Source organism: Thunnus albacares, chromosome 19 (genome assembly GCF_914725855.1).
Source record: "Thunnus albacares chromosome 19, fThuAlb1.1, whole genome shotgun sequence".
Classification (NCBI taxonomy): Eukaryota; Metazoa; Chordata; class Actinopteri; order Scombriformes; family Scombridae; genus Thunnus; species Thunnus albacares.
The window spans coordinates 1,780,943-1,789,672 of record NC_058124.1 but is presented as its reverse complement, the minus strand read 5'-3'; the positions used below and the strand labels follow the sequence as shown (position 1 = coordinate 1,789,672).

Genomic DNA, 8,730 nt, shown 5'->3' with positions numbered 1-8,730 from the left:
TTTATAACATATCTGTTTAAGCTACTTTTCATAACTTTACTAATGAAACACAAAAAGTCTAAGACAATGAACAACTGAAGACAGAGAGAGCCTGCCTGTGTGACCCAGGAGGTTTGCAGGTTTGCAGCATATAGTAGGGAATGCAAAGTGCAGAAGGATAATGAAACCCAGATCAGAATAGATGAGGAGAAAAACAGCCTCCCCCTTCCACCCTTCCCTCCTTCTGCTCTGTGTACTACTTTTCAAGGGTGTTTGGGACTTTTTTTCTATCACTGTACTCTTTCTGGAAGTCTATTTTTACCAGCCCTGCTACGTGATCTATGTAACACTGTAACAGGGAAAGACCTCAGAAAACACAACTGTTATGTGAGTGTTGGAGTCCTACACTGGTTGCAGTGGAACTGAGGAGTGTAAACAGGTTGGGTGGAGCAAAGATAAAAAAAGAAGGCAGAGAGAGTAGACAGAGAGAGAGGGAGAGAGATTGTGTAGGAGAAAGATGTAAGACTTTACCAGTATATACAATACAGATGATTCTGCATGAAAACTGCTAGCAGATGATACTGTTTGGACATAATAAGCATCTTTTATTATAGTACGTTTGAGTAGAGAAACTCATCAAAGGTTGCTTAAAAATGTTACTCAAAAACCCAACAGCCAGCAGGTGACAATTTATCCACTGGAGATTACAATGACCTACTGTTTAATTGATGGGAGGTTGGGACATTGAGTGTGAGTGGTAGAACCAGATGTGTCCCAATTTCAGGGGCTGGATCCTCCAAAGGAAGCGTCCAGAAAGGTGGGTCCTTCAGAGACCCTCAGAGCTAGGCTCAACTTGCATCTCATCCCCACACAGTATGACACAATCTAGCTTCAGAGACACCAACGCTGATGGTACATTCAGGTGTTCCTCGTTAGTTCATAAAGTCAAATATTTTAATATCCAAATGGCAGAACAACATATTGTCAATACAAAGTGGAACCTGGATTATGTATAACATGAACAGAAAGTGGACAAGTTATATTTATATAATAACTTCCATTTATCTGTAACGCCTTGAGATTAACAGTAAATCCAGGCTGCTGACAAGAAGCCACAGTGGTTTAAGTCTGGCTTTAATTGTTTGCATTCTACAGTGGCATTTCCATTGGTCAAGTACAGTCAGTACAACATTTCATGGCAATCCAGGACCAAAGTGGTGGACCGACTGGCCCAGTGAGCCTGTCATCCTAACACAGTCCCTGTTAAGAACCGTGGTTTAACTGACCGAAGTGCCTGTCTCACAAACAGAAGATCCTGAGCTCAGTTCCCAACAGGACCTGTCTGATATGTCCTTGTAGCATTTCTAAACAGAGAGAAATGCATGATTAAGCAAAATGCAAGCCAGCAAGAACATGACCTCATGGCAGTATCAACAATAGAATCTATTGTATTCCTTTGTATTGCAGGCTGAGATTTTATGGATTGGACAACAATTATCTCAGTGAATGGGGATCTGCTTTATGTCTGATGTCTTTAGAGCCAGCTTTGCCACAACTTCCCAGGCAATAGGCAGCTTATGTTAGCATCCAAAATCATTTCTGGTTGGATTATAGGACTGAAGTAGTGATGTTGTTACCTAACTATACAACCTAATTTTATCCCAAAAGTTTTATCTTGTACACACAAGGTGTTCTATCTTAGGTGGTCAAAGCACCTTTCTTGTAAGAAACCATTCAATCCTTGATCCTAACCCATAGCTACATGTTACAGTCTATTGAAACCCCATGAGAGGGCTGTTGTTTAGCCAACCTCACTGACATCAATATTACTTGATATTAGATGATTCTGTCCATCCAAAGCCAACATTTTTCAAACCCTGGCTATCAATAATGTATGCAAATGGCAACTACAATATGGTTAAGGTTAGGGAAAGATTGTCGTTGTGGATGATAAATCTGCCATCCTACATGAGAAACAGACGTACTATACACCCACCTCAACATCCACACCCCTACTGTCCGCCTCACCACATTTGGCACACTATTTCCTCTATAGGGACTGAATTTTGGCACTGGACGTAAATCACGGAATTCTCCAATGTGAATGTTACGCTGGGCTGGGATACTGGGCAGCAAAATTGAGGGAGCTCTGTAAAGCAGCTGTAAGTTCTAAGTTCTGTTCTTCATTCTGCAAAAGCCCTGATTTACATTTGGAGACGAGGGGATTGCAATGACCAACCTGATAGCATAAAACTTGCAGTTCTGTTGCTATTTCAGCACAGTACTGATGTCTGGGTGAAATCTTGCAGAAAGCTCTCTGAAGGCATAATTGCTCAGCGTGCTTGCCATTTATTTGTAATGCCTAGAGATTAACAGCAAGTCAAGACTGCAAGAACAAACACTGGAGTTTATGTCTGGCTTCCATTATTTACATCCTGCAGAGACTTTTTTGTTCATGTAGTTTCAGTGTTGTATTCAGGCTACCAGTGACTGATGGCAACCTGAACTATACTGCCTCCAAAAGGCAGAAACATGATGGAGCCATGGCTTACATGGTCAAAGCATCTGTCTGGTAAACAGCAGATCCTCGGTTCAAATCCCTGCAGTGCCTGTCTGACACTTCCTGAACCAAATGCAGCTCTAAGTGAAGTGTACTGTAGTAATGAAGTGTCTTTTGTTACTGAGGGGCATCCATTCATGTGAACAGTAGCAAATATCTACACAGACTCCATACTGTATTGGAGGCTGAGCTGTAATGAGCAAAACAATAACTGACTCAGTGAATGAGGACCTGCTTTATGTTTTTTTGTGTCCACCTCGTACAACGCCATCTAGAACTAGTTTCAGGCGAGATCCACAGCAATTGGCTGTGTCATTTCTTGTTGAATGATGGGACTGAAACAGAAATGCTGTTAGCTAACTTGAACCCAAAAGTTTTTGAGATGCTACACTTAATACGTAACCCATCACTCATCCATCAGGTGCTGTAGCTTAAATGGTCAAAGCGCCTGTCTTGTAAACAGGAGATCCTGGGTTCAAATCCCAGCAGTGCCTTTATGTTTCTGTTAATCTGTAGCGATAAGACACAAGCCAATCAAACACCATGAGCTCAACACACAAGACTGATGCAGTTATTATCTTCAGTCTTGTCCAGAGACCAGGGAGCTTGCACTGAACAACCTAGTAGTATTGTGACAGCCCCTTTGTTTTGTTTGTTGCAGCTGTGTTCTGTCTGCAGGAATATGTACCTGAGGGCAGACTGATTAGCAGCAAGGGACACACCTGGGCCCGGTTAGTTTTAAATAAAAATACTTTAAAATATTGAATACCCGTGTGACTACCTATTTTTGCCACAGTCTAGAGCCAGGCAGTGACAGTATGAGAAACACTGTGTTATAGCCTTTGGTAGAGTAACATTGTCCAGGTAGAATCAGTACTGTCGTGAAATCATTCAGTATTCTCACTTGTTACTGAGATCTTGGTTCTTTGAGCCCACCAACAGATTAAATATTTCCAAGCTAAAGATAGATAGAAAGTTAAGACCACTGGGAAACTGGGGTATGTTTCTCTATATTAAATTGCAGGTTGTGACATTTAACTTCACAGATAATGAACAACTGGCAAACAATGTACTAGATTTATTAGAAATAAATAAATATAATTATAAAACTTATATCTGAATATTTTCCCTTCCCTTAAATTCTCTCCCTCATTGGTCCAGTTCCAGTGCTGTATTTACTGGTCACCAATGGCCACGGCACCATTCAGTTAGTCACCAGGTAAATCTGATATATATATTCGCTATTTTAGAGGTTGAGAAGGACCACTTGAACAATCTATTATGGTCGTCAGTTGACTTTTTCCTTAAAGTGGTTCTGTAGGCTTCACTACTGTTATGTAGAGTGTTGACAAATCTCAGCAGATTTCGAGTGAACTGATCATCTTAGTCACTGTTTTCAATCTTTGCTCTAGATGTTTCTATTAAAACTCTTGAAAAACCAGTATGTAAAAAGCTGGTATGATTTGGTATACAATCACATTTAAAATGAGCACAAAACTGATGGCACTGTGGCTTAATTGGTCAAAGCACCTGTCTCGTAAACAGGAGATCCTGGGTTCAAATCCCAGCAGTGCCTGCCTTTATGCAGTTCTGCCATAGCTGTGTGGACTGTGATCATGAAACTTCTGTCAGCTCAGCACATAAATTAATGTAAACAAGAGAAGGAATCTACACAGATTGCATCCTTTTGAGTGGCTGAGATGTTACCGGCTGTTTTGTGCCAGGTTCAGAAGGATCAATTGGCCAGGCAGCCTGCTTAATTTTTTTCAGATTATGACTGCATTTAAATATAGATGTCATGACAGCTCCCAAAAAGTGAAGCCAAAACATCTCGATCACCCCCTGGCTGCAGTATAGGTCATAAGTCCCACCTCCTCCACATAAAGGGATGGGACATAAGCCAAACTAAAAAATCAAAGTACACATCAAATAATTTTTTCCCAAAGATGGTTTCTGTCATTTTAGGTAGTTCTTATCATACTGATGTTTGTCCAAGTGCTCATTTTTCTTATACGTTTGTCTTTAATTAGATATTTAATGACATAAAAATGGGATTCCATGTCATGATTGACAGCTGTGACAAACCGCCTTCAAACCTCCATCAGGCGGCAGGAGCATGTTCCGCAGGCTGTCATCCCAATGCCCTACTCTACTGCACAGACTCTTGCTTCAAATGATATCACACAAGCAAGATGGCAGCTCCCGGAAAGGAGATATTTTGGCTTCACTTTTGCATAACGGTAGGAAGTGGAGACGTGTCATCCATCTTTATATACAGTCAATCGACAGTACTAATTAAGTACTGTTATTCTCAGCTAAATTTGTTCGGCCTTTTGGTTGGTTTAGGTTGACTCCAAATGTTTTTGTGAAATCTAAAAACTGGAATCTATTGTGTAGGAGCTTTCCTGCTAGGTTAGTTGGTTAAAGTGCTCATTTTGTAAACAGGAAATCCTGTGTTCAAAACCCTGTAATGCCTTGCTGATGTTTCTGTGTTGACGTATACTATACCCACAAAACCTACCAATAAGCCAATTAAATGCAGTCAGTGGGTCAGATTCTTTAGCTGCTTGGCTTCAACATGCAGGACTAGCATAGCTCTGTAAAGCACTGATACAAACCTCTGACCTGAGATGTGGTTGGAATAAAAGTCACTCCCACCACAGATGAAATTTATAACTCCATCTGAGAGATATTAAAAAGCACTTTTTCTGCATCTTGGAATCTAGTTTGGTACTGATCATCCCTTGAGGTCTTGCTGAAAGGTCCTGTGGTATAATCAGTCAGCACACTCGGCTGTCAACTGAAAGGCTAGTGGTTTGAACCCATCTGTGGATTAGGTTCTTCTGCGGCATGATACTTAAGGTCTGTAGGAGGACTTTATGCTTTATTACCAAACTAACATCACTGTTTATGTTGTCATCAAACTGCTCTAGGGGATTGTTTTGTTGTTGCTGTTGCATAATGGATTATGGTATGCTGAGGGATAGATCACAGGGTTCTCCCAACAAAATGTTTCTGCATTTCTTGGCCGCATTTGGAGGAGTCTTTAAAATGGCTGTGTCCCATACTGAGAGACTGGATTTTCCAAAAGATGCACCCAGAATGTAGGATCATTCAGACACCCTTCAGAAACCAAAGCTAAGGATGCATTCAGGTGGCTGTCACTAAAGGCACCGTGGCTTAGTTGGTCAAAGCACCTGTCTTGTAAACAGGAGATCCTGGGTTCAAATCCCAGTGGTGCCTCAGTAAGTCTATAGCACCTTTCTGAATAATAATAATAACTTTATTTGTATAGCACTTTTCATACAAGAAATGTAGCTCAAAGTGCTTTACAACAAAAGAATTTACATGCACCAAGTGCTTCATGTGAAGAAGACATAAAAGCATGTAAAAACATTAATATAACATAAGATGGAAAACAAAGCCCACTTGATAACATTAATAATAATACTTTAATGTAAAGTTGATGTCAGCACCTTTTCTTACCATTTATGATAGCAAGCAAACATCTACACATACTGCTGCATACCTTTATATTGGAGGCTGAGCTGTTATGGGTGGTACTATGAATGATGGCTTGCTTCATGATTGATATTTTTGGTACTCTTGATTGGAAAACAATTAACAATCCCATCTTAGAGTCATTTTTGGGTAAGGTTTACAATTTCCCAGTCAATAGGCAGGTTATGTTTGCATGTAGAATAATTTCTGGTTGGATTGAGGGACTGAAGCAGCAATTCTGTTTGCTAACGTTATCAGGGAACTTGAGCCCAAAGGCTTTTGAGACACTACCTTGTGTACATTTTTATCATCATCGTCATCAAGTGCTGTAGCTTAGCTGACAAAAGTGCCTGTCTTGTAAACAAGAGATCCTGAGTTCAAACACACAGGAGTGCTGCCACTTTTCTATCTTATGTTAACCACAGCTACGAGACACTATCCAATTAATCTCCATGAGTGGGCTGCTCTTTAACTCAACATGCATGACAGAGGTGTTTTATTTGTGAACTTTACCTCATCCTGTAGTCTTTACCCAACTGCAGGCACTGTAGCTTAATTGGTCAAAGTACCTCTCTTGTAAACAGGAGATCCTAGGCTCAAATGCCAGCAGTGTCTACTTTATGTTTATAGTTGATAGACACAATTAAATTAAACCTGTTGTTTAGCTGGACAACTCATGATGCAGGACTAATACAGCTCTGTAAAGCTGTGGTACTAATTTTAGATCTTCAAGCTGAAAAAGGGTTTCTTTTAACTTGGAGACTAAAAGATTGCTAACAATTTAGCATGTAAAAACACAAGCAGCACTGGCCCAGAGAGAGCTGGTGAGAACTGCATCTAGTGACACTGGATTCGCAGATAATGAAATATGTCCTTTTTAATTATCCTACCTGCTTATCCTGCTGCCTTTCTACATGTCTGCTTAGTGCACTATGCATTATGTTATACTGAGGGCTACAACTGCCACACTCCCATGAAATTTGCTGTGGATATTCATAATCCCCAGAGGATACATGCTAATGTTCTCGAGAACTCTGACCTTCAAGGTGCAACAGAAAAACAGCCCCTGCCTCCATTGTTTTCAGTGTGAACACTGTTGTGAATATACACAGCTCTTTGCTGTCTGAGATTATGATTGTTTTTCCATCTAGCTGCCTCGGCTCACCATGTGACCATGGCAACCACAGAAACCACAATGAAGGAAATGTATTGGGCAACCATGAAAGAGCTGATTTTACTGAGTTTCCTAATCTATGCACCTCAGACAGATCAATGAACAGAAACAGTAGGCTAACATCAGCTTAATCCTGGGACAATTAACAATGTTTATGATACAAACCTAGTTAGCAAAACTTACTATATTAATTGTGTTACAATGCTACATTGAATTTTCTCTATTTTAAGATACAATCAGCTCTATTTTGTTTCTATTTGTATGCAAGTTTCTATCTTTACACAAGATATATCAAAATCTAATGGGCAGATTGCTTTGAAATTTACTGGCACACCAATGCTTCCCAGAGGGCAAACCTTTATTGTTTTAGACAACAAAACAAGACTTTCAGTTTTATTTTGTTTTGCATTTTCTAAAACCTGGTCTAACCCCATTGTAGGCTGTTGTTTACCGTGTTTCCATGCCAGTGGGTGTAGCAGATACAGTGAATACTATCAAGGGTATTGCTGTCTATCAGAACCTCAGTCTCACTGCCACTACATCAGGGAGTATGGATCAGAGTGGTAATCCAGCTTGCCATGCTACATGCTGGGAGCTCAGGTTCCTCCGAGGCGCCTACATTTCCAACAGTTGCCTTTTTTCGTCTTAGTCAAATTCACATCTTCCCCAATGTGCCTCTGTTTCAGATGAAGTGCGCCGCCCCTTGGATAATAAATCACGCGCTCTGAGTTTTTTCACAGCACACATGCAGAATTTGATATGGCAGACATCAAAGATAGAGGTGGTGTTTGCACAGAGGAGACTAAGGGCATGATAAATGTATGGAAATCCCTGATGCTTATGTTCCCATTTTAGACCCACTTGTAATGCCACTCACATAGCTTTTTCTTTCAACCTTCCTTGGAAACTGTCTTTTTCACCTGAAGCTGAATAACAATCCTGTCAAACTTCAGTAGCACAGAGAAAGACCCTGTCATCTTGACAGCAACTCACTATGGATGGAAACACCACATGGGCCTACCAGGCACAGACCCAGGGACCAAAGGGCTTGAGGGCACTTAAAGGTTTTAGTTTGGTTCAAATGCATTAGGTCATACAATGCATCGTCTGACCAGGTCTATGATGGGCAAAAACCCTGCTGCCATAGCGAGGGGTATGTGATAATCGTAAAAATGAGGATAATGGCATTCACTTTCAGACCGTCTGTCCTCAAAGGCATTCATGGTGTTGCACCAAGTTACACAAGAAATTTAAAAGAAGTAGTGTGAAGAAGAAAAAGAACATAAGAGAGAGCTTGAAATCATTCCTTCCTCTTAGGGCTGTCACTTTTTAAAAATTTGAACAACTTTGGAAAAATATTCAATATTTTATCTTTAATTATTCCCTGCCTCACAATCCATCCATGACTACAGTGCATGTCCTCCAACCTTTGATTATCTTTTCAGTTTTCTTAATACATATGTTGACCACAGCATATAACACATTGGTTGGTTAGGGTTGGGGTTGAAGACTACAA

The 8,730-nt window shown here is 40.4% G+C and overlaps 3 non-coding genes across 3 annotated transcripts; all 3 read left to right on the top strand.

Annotated features, from left to right (window-relative positions):
• Positions 1-2,959: 2,959 nt before the first annotated feature.
• On the top strand, positions 2,960-3,033 carry trnat-ugu. The gene has a single exon. It is a non-coding gene; the product is annotated as a tRNA-Thr (tRNA).
• Positions 3,034-4,041: 1,008 nt separating this feature from the next.
• Positions 4,042-4,115, top strand: trnat-cgu. Its single transcript has one exon. It is a non-coding gene; the product is annotated as a tRNA-Thr (tRNA).
• Positions 4,116-5,708: 1,593 nt separating this feature from the next.
• trnat-ugu lies at positions 5,709-5,782 on the top strand. The gene has a single exon. It is a non-coding gene; the product is annotated as a tRNA-Thr (tRNA).
• The last annotated feature ends 2,948 nt before the right edge of the window (positions 5,783-8,730 follow it).